Source organism: Lissotriton vulgaris, chromosome 7 (genome assembly GCF_964263255.1).
Source record: "Lissotriton vulgaris chromosome 7, aLisVul1.2, whole genome shotgun sequence".
Taxonomy (NCBI): domain Eukaryota; kingdom Metazoa; phylum Chordata; class Amphibia; order Caudata; family Salamandridae; genus Lissotriton; species Lissotriton vulgaris.
The window spans coordinates 368,566,164-368,580,548 of NC_141695.1; the positions used below are offsets into that span (position 1 = coordinate 368,566,164).

A 14,385-nucleotide genomic window follows, 5' to 3' on the forward strand; every position below is an offset into this window, starting at 1 on the left:
ACAGATGTGCTGAAAGAGGCAAGAGGAGTGCAGAAAGAGGGAAGAGGAATGCGGAAAGAAGCAAAAGATGTGTAGAAATAGGCAAGAGAACTGCTGATAAAGGCGAGAGAGGTGCAGGAAGAAGCAGGAAAGGTACAAGAAGAGGAAAAAGGGATACAGAAAGAGGCAAGACGGGTGCAGACAAAAGCAAGAGAAGTGCAGAAGAAAGCAACAGAGGTATTGAAAAAGGTATGAGGAGTGCAGAATGAAGCAGCAGAGGTGCAGAAAGAGGCACGATGGGTACAGAAAGAAGCAAGAAAAGTGCATAAAAATAGCAAAAGAAGTACCGAAGAGTCAAGAGAACTGCAGAAAAAGGCAATAGTTGTGCAGGAAGAGGCAAGAGAGGTGCATAAAGAGGCAAAAGGGGTACAGAAAGAGGCAAGATGGGTGCAGAAAAAAGCAAGAGAAGAAAGAGAAGTGCAGAAAGAAGCAGCAGAGGTGCTGAGAGAGGCAAGAGGAGTGCAGAAAGTGGGAAGAGGGGTGCATAAAGAAGCTTGAGGGTTACAACAACGAAGCAAGATAGGTGCAGAAAGAAGCAAGAGAAGTGAATAAAGAAGCAACAGAGATGCAGAAAATGGCAAGTGGGGTGGAGAAAGAGGCAAGAGGGATACAGAAAGGGAACAGAGGTACAGAAAGAAGGAACACAGGTGCAGAAAGAGGCAGCGGGGTTGCAGAAAGAGGGAACAGGTGTGCAGAATGAGGGAAGAGTGATGAAGAAAGAAGCAAGAGAGGTGAGAAAGAAGCAACAGATGAGCAGAAAGAGGGAAGAGGGATGGAGAAGTAAGCAAGAGGGGTGCAGTAAGATGCAAGAGTGGTACAGAAAGTAACAAAAGAAGTCCAGAAAGAAGAAACAGCTGTGCAGAAAGAGGTAAGAGGAGAGCAGAAAGATAAGAGGGGTACCGAAAGAGGCACATGGGATTCAGAAAGAAGCAAGTGAGGTACAGAAAGACACAAGATAAGTGCAGAAAAATAGAAAGAAGCAAGAGAGAATCAGATCAGATAGAAGCAGGAGAGGTAGACAAAGAAACAAAAGAAGTGCAGAAAAAAGGAACAGATGTGCATTAACAGGTAACAAGAGTGCAGAAAGAGAGAAGAGTGGTATAGGAAGAGGCATGGGGGTGCAGAAAGAAACAAAAGAAGTGAAGAAAGATAGAACATAGGTGCAGAAAGAGGCAAGAGAAGTGCAAAAAAGTGAAGAGAGGTGCAGAAAGAGACAAGAGGGGTGCACAAAGACGAAAGTGAGGTACAGAAAGAGTCAATAGAGGTGCAGAAAGTAGCGAGAGATCTACAGAAAGTAGCAATAGAGGTGCAGAAAGAGGCAAGTGGTGAACAAAAAGAGGGAAGGAAAAGTGTCGAAAGAAGCTAAAGAGGTGCAGAAAGAGGAAAGAGAACTGCAGAAAAATGCAATCGAGATGCAGAAGATGCAGGAGAGGTGCACAAAGAGGCATAAGGGGTACAGAAAGAAGCAAGAGGAATGCAGATAGATGCAAAAGAAGTGCAGAAAGAAGCCAAAGAGGTGCTGAAAGAGGTAAGAAGGGTGCAGAAAGAGGAAAAGGAGTGCAGGAAGAAGCAACAAGGGTACTGAAAGAGGCAAGAAGGGTACAGAAAGAGGCAAGAAATTTGCAGATAGAGGCAAGAGAACTGCAGAAAAAGGTAAGAGATGTGCAGGAGGAGGCAGGAGATGTGCATAAATAGGCAAAAGGGATACAGACAAAGGCAACGGGATGCAGAAAAAAGCAAGAGAAGCACAGAAAGAAAGGTGCTGAAAGAGGAAAGAGAAGTGAAGAAAGTGGAATGAGGGGTGCAGAAAGGGGCACACAGGGTGCAAAAAGAAGCAAGAGAGTTGCACAAAGAAGCAAGAGATATGAGAAATGCAGATAAACACAAGAGAAGTACAGAAAGGAGCAGTAGTGATGCAGACAGGAAGAAGTGGGGTAGAGAAAAAGGGATACAGAAAGAAACAAGAGGAGTGCAGAAATAAGGAACAGGTACAGGAAGAGGCAGCAGGGGCACTTACAGAAGGAACAGGTATGCAGAAAGAGGTGAGAGGGGTGCAAAAATTAGGCCGAGGGTTGCAGAAAGAAGCAAGAGAGGTAGAGGGGTGGAGAAAGAAACAACTGAGGTGAGAAAGAAGCAACAGATGTGCAGAGAGAGGGATGAGAAAGAAGCAAGAGGGGTGCAGAAAGAAGTAACAGAAGTGCCGAAAGACGTACCAGAGGTGCTGAAAGAGGCAAGAGGAGTACAGAAAGAGGGAAGAGAGGTACAGAAAGAATCACATGTGATACAAAAAGAAGCAAGAAAGGAACAGAAAGAAGCAAGAGAAGTACATAAAGAAGCAACAGAGATGCAGAAGGGGAAGTGGGGTAGAGAAAGAGGCAAAAGGGATACAGAAAGAAACAAGAGAGGTGCAGAAAGAAGGCACAAAGGTGCGAAAGATTCAGAAGGGTTGCAGAAAGAAGCTAGAGAAGCACAGAAATACACAAGATAAATGCAGAAAAAATCAAACGAGATGCAGAAAGAGGGAAGAGGGGTGGAGAAAGAGGCAAGAGGGAAGCAGACAGAGAGAGAAGAGGGGTGCAGAAGGTGGCATGAGGGGTGCAGAAAGAAACAAAAGTAGTGAAGAAAGAAGGAGCAAAGGTGGTGAAAAAGTCAAGAGCGGTGCAGAAAGAGGGAAAAGTTGTATAGAAAAAGGCAAGAAGGGTTCACAAAGAAGCAAGTGGGTAGAGAAAGAGGCAAGAGTGGTACAGAAAGAAGCAAGAGAGGTGCAAAAAGTAACAAGAGAAGTGCAGAAAGAAGGAACAGAGGTGTCAAAAAAGCAAGAGGAGTGCAGAAAGAGAAGAGGGGTACAAAAAGAGGCCCATTGGATGCAGAAAGAAGCAAGAGAGGTACAGAAAGACACAAAATAAGTGCAGAAAAAAGCAACAGAGATGGAGAAAGAGGGAAAGGGGGTAGAGAAAGAGGCAAGAGGGAAGCAGAAAGAAGCATCAGAGATGCAGAAAGATTCAAAAGAAGTGCAGAAACAAGGAACAGATATGCAGAAAGAGGTAAGAGAGGTGCATAACAGGAAAGAGGGATGCAGAAAGAGGCACGAGGGGTGCATACCGAAGCAAGTGAGATGCAGAAAGTGGCAATAGAGGTGCAACAAGATAGATGCAAGAGAAGTGCAGAAAGGAGCAATAGCAGTAAAGAAAGAGGTAAGAGGGGTACAGAGACAGGAAAGCTAAGTGTAGAAAGAAGCAAGAGAGGTGCTGAAAGCGGCAAGAGGAGTACAGAAAGAGGGGTACAGAAAGAGGCTCGAGGGGTGCAAAGAAAAGCATGAGAGGTGCAGAAGGAAGACAGAGAAGTGCATAAAGAAGCAAAGGAAATTCAGAAAGGGGTAAGTGGGGTAGAGAAAGAGGCAAGAGTGGTACAGAAAAAACTATAGAGGATCAGAAACAAAGCAACAAAGGTGCAAAAAAGAGGCAGCAGGGGTGCAGAAAGAGGGAATGTGAGTGCAGAAAGAGATAAGAAGGGTACAAAAAGAGGGATGAGGGGTACAGAACGAGGCACAAGGGGTACAGAAAGAAGTAAGAGAGGTGCGGTAAGGAGCAACAGATGTACAGCAGGATGGAAGAGGTACAGAAACAAACAAAAGAAGTAAAGAAAGAAGGAACAGAGGTGCATAAAGAGGCAAGAGAGGTGCATAAAGAGGAGTGGGGGTGCAGAAAGAGGCTAGAGGGGGCATAACGAAGCAAGTGATGTTCATAAATAGGCAACAGAGGTGCAGAAAGAATTGCAGAAAGATGCTACAGGTACAGAGAAAGGCAAGAGGGGTACAAAAAGAGGCAAAAATGTGAAGAGAGAAGCAAAAGAGGTGCAGAAAGAGGCACAAGAACTGTAGAAAAGGCAAGAGAGGTGCAGGAAGAGGCAGGAGAGGTACACAAATGGCAAAATGGAGATAGAAAGAAGCAAGAGAAGTGCAGAAAGAAGCAACATAGATGAAGATGGAAGGAAGAAGGGGAAAAAGAGATAAGAGGGAAGCAGAGAGAAGCATGAGAGGTGCAGAAAGAAACAAAAGAAGTACAGAATAAAAGAACAGATAAGCAGAAAGAGGCAAGAGGAGTGCAGAAACAAAGAAGAGGGGTTCTGAAAGAGGCACAAGGGATGCAGAAAGAGGCATGAGGGGTGCAGAAAAAAGCAAAAGAAGTGAAGAAAGAAGGAACAGAGGTGCATAAAGAGGCAAGACAGGTGCAGAAAGAGGAAAGAGGGATGCAGAAAGAGGCACTATGGGTGCACACAGAAGCAAGTGAGGTGCAGAACGTAGCAATATAGGTGCAAAAAGAAGCAAGAGAAGTGCAGAAAGGAGCAACAGGGGTGCTGACAGAGGTAACAGGGGTACCCAGACAGACAAGAGAGGTAAACAAAGAGGCAAAAGGGGTACAGAAAGAGGTAAGAGGTGTGCAGACATGTTAGACGGGGACCTGGAGGGTCGGCCGAGGACCAGGGAAGAGGCCTCCGGAGAGGGCCGTCTCCAGCGATCGTACAGACAAGTAACTTCCCCCCCACAGATGGACACCACACAAGGATAAGGTCAACACTCTTTATATACGATTCTTGAAGCAAGGATATCAGCGATACAGTGAGATCGGGACACGAGGGTCCTCTCAATTCTAGTCATTGGAAGGGAAAGGGGTAGCGGGACAGTCTTGGTACCGGTTCTGGTACTGAGGTGGTACGATGAGTAGCTCACAATCCTCGAGCTTGGAATTCTGGAAGGTCGGGCCGCGGCAGCGCCAGCAGGCTCGGATGATAAGTCTCACTTGAGAAGGGCAGCGCCAGCCGGCAAGGGCGATGGTTCACACAAGGATGGGCCGTGGCAGCGCCAGCAGGTCCCGACGAAGATGTAGGTTGCAGAGGGCCGCGGCAGCGCCAGCAGGTCCCGACGAGGATGTAGGTTGCAGAGGGCCGCGGCAGCGCCAGCAGGTCGCGACGAGGATGTAGGTTGCAGAGGGCCGCGCCAGCGCCAGCAGGTCGCGACGAGGATGTAGGTTGCAGAGGGCCGCGGCAGCGCCAGCAGGCAGGACGATGGTTCACAAGGCAGGGCTGCGGCAGCGCCAGCAGTCCGTCAAGGATGAGTTCTTCAAGGTGTCTCTCGACTCCAGGATACAACTGCCTTCCTGCTCTGGAGCTGCCCCAGTTATAGGTCTGGCCTCCTTTGATGTCCGGACCCTCGCTCTTGGAGGTCGGGAGGTCCGGGATGAGGGAGTCCAGACACCCAGCAGGGGGGTGGAGCCAGCGCCCGGGGAGGCTGGGGGCGATCGGCACCTGGCGGGGGAGAGCCATCGACACTCCTCTCTCCCATTGACCTGCCAAGTGGTCCGTTCACCTCCTGGGTGGTTGGTGGTGCCTCGATGTCGGGGCCTGGCCAGGCCCAGGGTTGGGGTCGAGCTGAGGCCACGCGGCCTCGTGGTGCTGTGTCCAAGATGGCGGCTGGGCCGGGGCAATGGTGCTGACGGGGGCCCGGGTCAGCCGATGCTGGGATGTTCGGGAGCAGGCGTCCCGTGGGGGACGGGTTGCGGGTTGCTTCTGTGGGTTGCCGGGGTGGTTCTTCTGGTGACACCAGGAGAGCCGGTGCTCGGACCCTATCATGTGGGGAGGGAGCGGGCCCTTCACAAGGCCTGTCCAACATGCGTCCCCCCCAGCTGAAGGCGGGGAGAGTCACCCATCTTCTTGGGTACTCTCCTCGTCGAGGCGGAAAAAGCGTGACAGGCCGTCCGCGTTGGCGTGGTCTTGGCCAGGGCGATGCTCCACAGTGAAGTCCATCCCTTGCAGGGAGATGGACCATCGCAACAGTTTTGGATTCTCCCCCCGCATCTGCATCAACCATTGCAGGGGTCTGTGATCTGTTTGTACCCTGAAATGGGTACCGAAGAGGTAGGGCCGGAGTTTCTTGAGGGCCCATACTACTGCGATGGCCTCCCGCTCGATGGTGCTCCAGCGCTGTTCGCGGGCCAGCAGGCGTCGGCTGATGAAGGCCACTGGCTGATCGACTCCCTCGGCGTTGAGTTGAGAGAGGACTGCCCCAATGCCATGATCTGAGGCGTCCGTCTGGACGAGGAATTCCCGGCTGTAGTCGGGGGCCTGGAGCATGGGGCGGTGCACATGGCGGCCTTCAACTTCTCGAAGGCCGCTTGACAGTCCGGAGTCCAGTTGACGGTTTTGGAGTTTTTCGTGGAGGTGAGCTCTGTGAGGGGCCCCACAATGCTGCCATAGTCCTTTACAAACCGCCGGTAGTATCCGGTGAGCCCCAGGAAGGCTCGGACTTTGGTTTGGGTGACGGGTGGCTGCCAGGACTGGATGGCAGAGATCTTGAGCTGGAGGGGGGCCACCAGACCGCTCCCCACTTGGTGTCCGAGGTAGGTCATGGACCCCTGGCCAATCTGGCATTTGCTGGCCTTGATGGTAAGGCCGGCCTGCTGGAGGGCACGCAGGACTTCTCGGAGGTGGTGAAGGTGGTCGGCCCAGTGACGACTGTACACAGCGATATCGTCCAGGTAAGCAGCACTGAATTCTTCGAAGCCCGCCAATACCTGGTTCACGAGTCGTTGGAAAGTAGCTGGAGCGTTTTTCATGCGCTTCGGCTGCGAGCTGCCGAGGTTCAGTCAGTTTACTGTCGAGGAGGTGCTGCCTGAGCTCGACGAAGCAATTGTTGGAGAGGTGCTCCCACACAATGAGGTTAAAGAGTTGCTCGTAGGTGGCTACGTGGCTGCCCTTGAACCACCCTTCGAAGGCTCGGCTGAAATAGTTCACGTACTCCACCCAAGTTGTACCCGGGATCCGCTTGCAGTCGCGGAACCGCTGGCGGTACATCTCTGGCGTGAGTCCGTATTGAGTGAGGAGGGCGGCCTTCATGTGGTCATAGGATGTCATCTGATGGTCCGGGAGCTGCAGCAGGGCGTCGCGCCCTTCATTGACGAACCTCCCCCATAGCCTGGCTCCCCAGTCACTTCGATCAATCCGGTGGGAGGTCATGGCGATCTCGTAGGCCTTGAACCACTGCTGGATATCGTCGTTCCGATAATATTCTCTGACGACATCCTTGGGGATGTGGACTTTCTGTTCTGCAGGGCCCGGGGTGTTCGGGCGCTCGGGCACCCCGAGATCTTTATTCTGTTTCCGCATCTCTATCTCTGCTAGCTTGCGCTCATGTTCATATGCCAGTCTTTTCTCTTCGAGTTCTCTCTGCCTTTGTTTCTCTTCCCGCTCCTCTCGGATCCGCAAGTGTTCTAATGTTATCTTTTGTTCCGCCAATTTCAGCTCTCCGTCCAACCGGAGCCGTGCCAACTCTAATTCATGGAGTCTGCTTTTCTCTCGTTCTTGGATCTCCTCCAGGGAGAGACCCACTCTCCTTCCTTCCGTTGGAGTGGTGTTTGTTTCTGGCTCCTCACGGTTTTGGTTTTGGGGTACGGCCGTACCCGTTTCTGCCCAAGATTCTAGGGCGTGTTTGAAGTCCTCTTTTGTGCTCAGCCCGATGGTAGCAATGTCTAGTTCTATGCAAAATTGCTTTAGCTCTCGATGGTTGTACTCTTCTAGTTTCTCCATCTGGAATTTCTCTGTGGATCCGCTCTCTTTTGTTGTCATTGTGGTTGAGTCGTGGGGTGAGTTACTCTCTGTACGATTACGCGTTGGTTCAGATCGCGCCGCTGGCCACCGATGTTAGACGGGGACCTGGAGGTTCGGCCGAGGACCAGGGAAGAGGCCTCCGGAGAGGGCCGTCTCCAGCGATCGTACAGACAAGTAACTTCCCCCCCACAGATGGACACCACACAAGGATAAGGTCAACACTCTTTATATACGATTCTTGAAGCAAGGATGTCAGCGATACAGTGAGATCGGGACACGAGGGACCTCTCAATTCTAGTCTCTGGAAGGGAAAGGGGTAGCGGGACAGTCTTGGTACCGGTTCTGGTACTGAGGTGGTACGATGAGTAGCTCACAATCCTCGAGCTCGGAATTCTGGAAGGTCGGGCCGCGGCAGCGCCAGCAGGCTCGGATGATAAGTCTCACTTGAGAAGGGCCGCGGCAGCGCCAGCCGGCAAGGGCGATGGTTCACACAAGGATGGGCCGCGGCAGCGCCAGCAGGTCCCGACGAAGATGTAGGTTGCAGAGGGCCGCGGCAGCGCCAGCAGGTCCCGACGAGGATGTAGGTTGCAGAGGGCCGCGGCAGCGCCAGCAGGTCCCGACGAGGATGTAGGTTGCAGAGGGCCGCGGCAGCGCCAGCAGGTCCCGACGAGGATGTAGGTTGCAGAGGGCCGCGGCAGCGCCAGCAGGTCCCGACGAGGATGTAGGTTGCAGAGGGCCGCGGCAGCGCCAGCAGGCAGGACGATGGTTCACAAGGCAGGGCTGCGGCAGCGCCAGCAGTCCGTCAAGGATGAGTTCTTCAAGGTGTCTCTCGACTCCAGGATACAACTGCCTTCCTGCTCTGGAGCTGCCCCAGTTATAGGTCTGGCCTCCTTTGATGTCCAGACCCTCGCTCTTGGAGGTCGGGAGGTCCGGGATGAGGGAGTCCAGACACCCAGCAGGGGGGTAGAGCCAGCGCCCGAGGAGGCTGGGGGCGATCGGCACCTGGCGGGGGAGAGCCATCGACACTCCTCTCTCCCATTGACCTGCCAAGTGGTCCGTTCACCTCCTGGGTGGTTGGTAGTGCCTCGATGTCGGGGCCTGGCCAGGCCCAGGGTTGGGGTCGCGCTGAGGCCACGCGGCCTCGTGGTGCAGTGTCCAAGATGGCGGCTGGGCCGGGGCAATGGTGCTGACGGGGGCCCCGGTCAGCCGATGCTGGGATGTTCGGGAGCAGGCGTCCCGTGGGGGACGGGTTGCGAGTTGCTTCTGTGGGTTGCCGGGGTGGTTCTTCTAGTGACACCGGGAGAGCCGGTGCTCGGACCCTATCATGTGGGGAGGGAGCGGGCCCTTCACGAGGCCTGTCCAACAAGACAGAAGCAAGAGAAGGGTAGAAAGAAGTAAGAGATGCACTGAAAGAGGCAAAAGGAGTACAGAAAGAGGGAAGATGGGTACAGAAAGAGGCTCGCGGGGTGCAAAAAAAGCACAAGAAGTGCAAAAGGAAGCAAGAGAAGTGTATAAAGTAGCAACAGAGATGCAGAAAGGGGTAAATGGGGTAGAGAAAGAGGCAAGAGGGATACAGAAAGAAATAAGAGAGGATCAGAAAGAAGGAAGAGACGTGCAGAAAGAGGCAGCAGGGGTGCAGAAAGAGGGAACATGAGTGCAGAAAGAGGCAAGAGGGGTTCAAAAAGAGGGATGAGGGGAGCAGAAAGAGGCAGGAGGGGTACAAAAAGAAGTAAGAGAGGTGCAGTAAGGAGCAACAGATGTGCAGAATGAGGTAATAGGTTCAGAAATTAACAAAAGAAGTTCAGAAAGAATGAACACAGGTTCGTAAAGAGGCAAGAGGAGATCACAGGGCAGCAGAAAGAGGCACAAGGGGTTCAGAAAGAAGCTAGAGAGTTTCAGAAAGAGGGATGAGGGGTGAAAAAAGAGGCAAGAGGGAAGCAGAGAGAAGTATGAGAGGTGCATAAAGAAACAAAAGAGGCGCAGAAACAAGGAGCAGATGTGCAGAAAGAGGCAGGAGGAGTGTAGAAAGAGATAAGAGGGGTACAGAAAGAGGCACAAGGGGTGCAGAAAGAGGCATGAGAGTTGCAGAAAGAATCAAAAGAAGTGAAAAAAAAAAGGAACAGGGATGCAGAAAGAGGCAAGAGAGGTGCAGAAACAGGGAAGAGGGGTACAGAAAGATGCACAAGGGCTTCACAAAGAAGCAAGTAAGGTGCAGAAAGAGGCAATAGATTTGCAGAAAGCAGCAAGAGAAGTGCAGAAAGGAGCAACAGATGTGCAGAAAGAGGCAAGAGGGGTACAGAAAGAGGCAAGAGAGGTGCACAAAGAGGCAAAAAGGATACCGAAAGAGGCTAGAGGAATGCAGACAGAAGCAAGAGAAGTGCAGAAAGAAGCAACATATGTGCTGAAAGAAGTAAGAGGGGTGCAGAAAGGAGGAAGTAAAGTGCAGAAAGAAGCAAATGAGGTACAGGAAGAGGCAAGAGAACTGCAGAAAAAGGCCAGAGCTGGGCAGGAAGAGGCAGGAGAAGTGCATAAATATGCAAAAGGGGTACAGAAAGAGGCAAGAGGGGTGCAGAAAGAAACAAGAGACGTGCATAAAGAAGCAACAGTGATGCTGAGAAGGAGAAGTGAGTTGGAGAAAGAGCCAAATGGGGTACAGAAAGAGGCATGAGCGGCACATAAAGGAGCAAGAGGAGTGCAGAAAGATGCAGCAGAGGTGCTGAAAGAGCCAAGAAGAGTGCAGAAAGAGGGAAGGGGTGTGCAGAAAGAGGCACGAGGGGTGCAAAGAGAATCAAGAGAGGTGCAGAAAGAAGCAACAGAGATGCAAAAAGGGAAAAGTGGGGTAGAGAAAGAGGATATAGAAAGTAACAAGAAAGGTACAGAAAGAAGGAATAGAGGTGCAGAAAGCGGAAAGAGGGGTGCAGAAAGAGGGAACAGGTGTGCAGAAAGAGGCAAAAGGGGTGCCAACATAGGGAAGAGGGCTACAGAAAGAGCCATGAGGGGTAAAGAAAGAAGGATGAGAGGTGCAGATAGAAGCAACAGAGAGGCAGACTGAGGTAAGAGGGATGGGGAAAGAGGCAACAGGGGGCATAAAGAAGCAAGAGAGGCACAGAAAATAACAAAAGAAGTGCAGAAAGATAGAATAGAGGTGCAGAAAGAGGCAAGAGAAGTGCAGAAAGGAAAGAGGGATACAAAAAGAGGCACAGGGGTGCAGAAAGAAGCATGAAAGACACAAGATAAGTGCAGGAAAAAAGCAACAGAGTTGAATATGGAGGGAAGAGTAGTGGAGAAAGAGGCAAGAGGTAAGCAGAGAGAAGCATGAAAGATTCAAAAAGAAACAAAAGAAGTGCAGAAACAAGGAACAGATGTGCAGAAAGAGGCATGAGGAGTGAAGAAAGAGAAGAGGGGTGCATAAAGATGCACGAGGGGTGCACAAAGAAGCAAGTAAGGTGCAGAAAGAGGCAATAGATTTGCCGAAAGCAGCAAGAGAAGTACAGAAAGGAGCAACAGATGTGCAGAAAGAGGCAAGCGAGGTGCACAAAGATGCAAAAGGCATACAGAAAGAGGCAATAGGAATGCAGACAGAAGCAAGAGAAGTGCAGAAAAAAGCAACATATGTGCTGAAAGAAGTAAGAGGAGTGTAGAAAGAGGGAAGTGAAGTGCGGAATGAATCAAATGAGGGGCAGGAAGAGATAAGAGAACTGCTGTGCAGTAGGAGGCAGTAGGGGTGCATGAAGACGCAAAAGTGGTACAGAAATAGGCAAGAGGGGTGCAGAAAGAAGCAAGAGAAGTGCAAAATGAAGCAACAGAGGTGCTGAAAGAGGCAAGAAGCGTGCAGATAGAGGGAAGAGGGGTGCAGAAAGAGGCAAAAGTGGTGCAAAAAGATGCAAGAAAGGTGCAGAAAGAAGCAAGAGATGTGCATAAAGAAGCAACAGTAATGCAGAGAAGGGGAAGTGGGTTGGAGAAAGAGCCAAAAGGGGTACAGAAAGAGGCATGAGGGGTACAGAAAGAAGCAGGAGAAGTGCATAAAGAAGCAGTAGAGGTGCTGAAAGAGCCAAGAGGAGTGCAGAAAGAGGGAAGGGGTGTGCAGAAAGAGGCACAAGGAGGTGCAAAAGGAATCAAGAAAGGTGCAGAAAGACGCAAGAGAAGTGAAGAAAGAAGCAACAGATATGCAGAAAGGAGGAAGTGGGGTAGAGAAAGAGGCAAGAGGATACAGAAAGAAATAAGAGAGGTGCAGAAAGAAGGAACAGAGGTGCAGAAAGAGAGAATAGGTTTGCAGAAAGAGGCAAGAGGGTGCAAAAACAGGGAAGCGGGCCGCAGAAAGAGCCATGAGGGGTAAAGAAAGAAGCACAAGAGATGCAGATAGAAGCAACAGAGAGGCAGAATGAGGGAAGAGGGGTGGGTTAAGAAACAAAAGAAGCAATAGATGTGCAGAAAGAGTGAAGAGGAATGGAGAAAGAGGCAAGAGGGGTGCAAAAAGAGGCAAGAGAGGTACAAAAATAACAAAAGAAGTGCAGAAAGATGGAACAGAGGTGCAGAAAGAGGCAAGAGAAGTGCAGAAAGAGAGGAGTGGTACAGAAAGAGGCACGGGGTGCCGAAAGAAGCAAGAGAGGTATAGAAAGATAGAGGATAAGTGCAGAAAAAAGCAATGGAGATGAAAATGGAGGGAAGAGGGGTGGAGAAAGAGGCAAGAGGGAAGCAGAGAGAAGCATGAAAGGTGCAAAAACAAATGAATGAAGTGCAGGAACAAGGAACAGATGTGCAGAAAGAGGCATGAGAAGTGCAGAAAAATAGAAGAGGGGTGTAGTAAGAGGCACAAGGGCTGCAGAAAGAGGCACGAGGGGTGCAGAAAGAAACAAAATAAGTGAAGAATGAAGGAATAGAGGTGCAGAAAGAGAGAAGACATGTGAAGAAAGAGGCAAGAGGGGTGCATAAAGAAGAAACCGAGGTACAGAAAGAGGCAACAGAGGTGCACAAAGAAGCAAGAGAAATGCAGAAAGAAGCAATACAGGTGCAGAAACAAGCAAGAGGGGTACAGAAAGAGATAAGAAAAGTGCAGGAAGAAGCAAAAGGGTGCACAAAGTGGCACAGAACTGCATACAAAGGCAAGAAAGGTGCAGGAAGTAGCAAGAGAGGTGCACAAAGAGCCAAAGGGGGTACAGAAAGAGGCACGAGGGGTGCAGAATGGAGCAAGAAAAGTACAGAAAGAAGCAACAGAGTTGCTGAAATAGGCAAGAGGAGTGCAGAAAGAGGGAAGAGGGATGCAGAAAGAGGCAAGAGGGATTCACAAAGAAGCAAGTGCGGTGCAGAAAGAAGAAACAGGTGTGCGGAAAGAGGTACTAGTGATGCAGAAAGAAGCAACAGAGGTGCAGAATGAGGGAAGAGGAATACAGAAATAGTAGAGAGGACAGAAAGAAGCAACAGTGGTGCAGATAGAGGCAAGAGAACTACAGAAAAAGGCAAGAGATGTGCAGGAAGATGCAGGAGAGGTGCATACAGAAGCAAAGGGGGTACAGAAAAAGGCAAGAGGGGTGCAGAAGAAGGAAGAAAAGTGCAGAATGAAGCAACACAGGGAATGACAGAGGCAAGAGGAGTGAAGAAAAGAGTGAAGAGGGGTGCTAAAAGAAGCAAGGGATGCGCAGAAAGGAGCAAGAGATGTGCATAAAGAAGCTACATTGATGTAAAAAGGGAGTAAATGGGTTGGAAAAAGAACCAAAAGGCGTACAGAAAGAGGCAAGAGGGGTACAGAAAGAGGCAAGAGAAGTTCATAAAGAAGCAGCAGGGGTACTGAAAGAGGCAAGAGCGGTGCAGAAAGAGGAACGAGGTGTGCAGAAAGAGGCACAAGGGGTGCAAAATGAAGCAAGGGAGGTCCAGAAAGAAGCAAGAGATGTGCAGAAAGAAGCTACAGAGATGTAGAAAGGGGGAAGTGGGGTAGAGAAAGAGGTAAGAGGGAAACAGAAAGAAACAAGAGAGGTGCAGGAAGAAGGAACAGATGTGAAGAAAGAGGAAGCAGAGGTGCAGAAAGAGGGAACCGGTGTGCAGAAAGAGTCAAGAGGGGTGTAAAAAGAGGGACGAGTGCTGCAGAAAGAGGCACAAGGGGTAAAGAAAGAAGCAACAGAGGTGCGGAATGAGGGAAGAAGGGTGGAGAAAGAAACAAGAGAGGTGAGAAAGAAGCAACAGATGTGCAAAAAGAATCAAGAGGGTGCAGAAAGAAGCAAGAGAGGTACAGAAAAAAAGAAGTGCAGAAAGATGGAACAGAGGTGAAGAAAGAGGCATGAGAAGTGCAGAAAGAGAAGAGGGGTACAGAAAGAGGCACAAGGCATGCAGAAAGAAGCTAGAGAGGTACAGAAAGACAAAAGATAAGTGCAAGAAAGCATTGGAGATGGAGATGGAGGGAAGAGGGTGGAGATGGAGGTCAGGGGAAAGCAGAGAGAAACATGAGAGTTGCAGAAAGAAACAAAAGATGTCCAGAATCAAGGAACAGTTGAGCAGAAAGAGGCAAGAGGAGTGCAGAAAGAGAGAAGAGGGGTGCAGAAAAATACACAAGGGCGGTGGAAAGTGGCACAAGGGGTGCAGAAAGAAACAAAAGAAGTGAAGAATGATGGAACAGAGATGCTGAATTAGGCAAGAGGAGAACAGAAAGATGGTAGGGGTGCAGAGGGGCATGATGGGTGCAAAAAAGCAAGAGAGGTGCAGAAAGAAGAAAGAGAAGTACAGAAAGATGCAATAGAGATGCAGAAAGTGGTA

At 50.3% G+C, this 14,385-nt stretch overlaps 1 protein-coding gene across 1 annotated transcript in view; it reads left to right on the forward strand.

Moving 5' to 3' along the window:
- LOC147701663 (galactoside alpha-(1,2)-fucosyltransferase 2-like) overlaps positions 1 to 14,385 on the forward strand; it is a 63,740-nt gene that overhangs the window by 30,522 nt on the left and 18,833 nt on the right. The window lies entirely within an intron of this gene.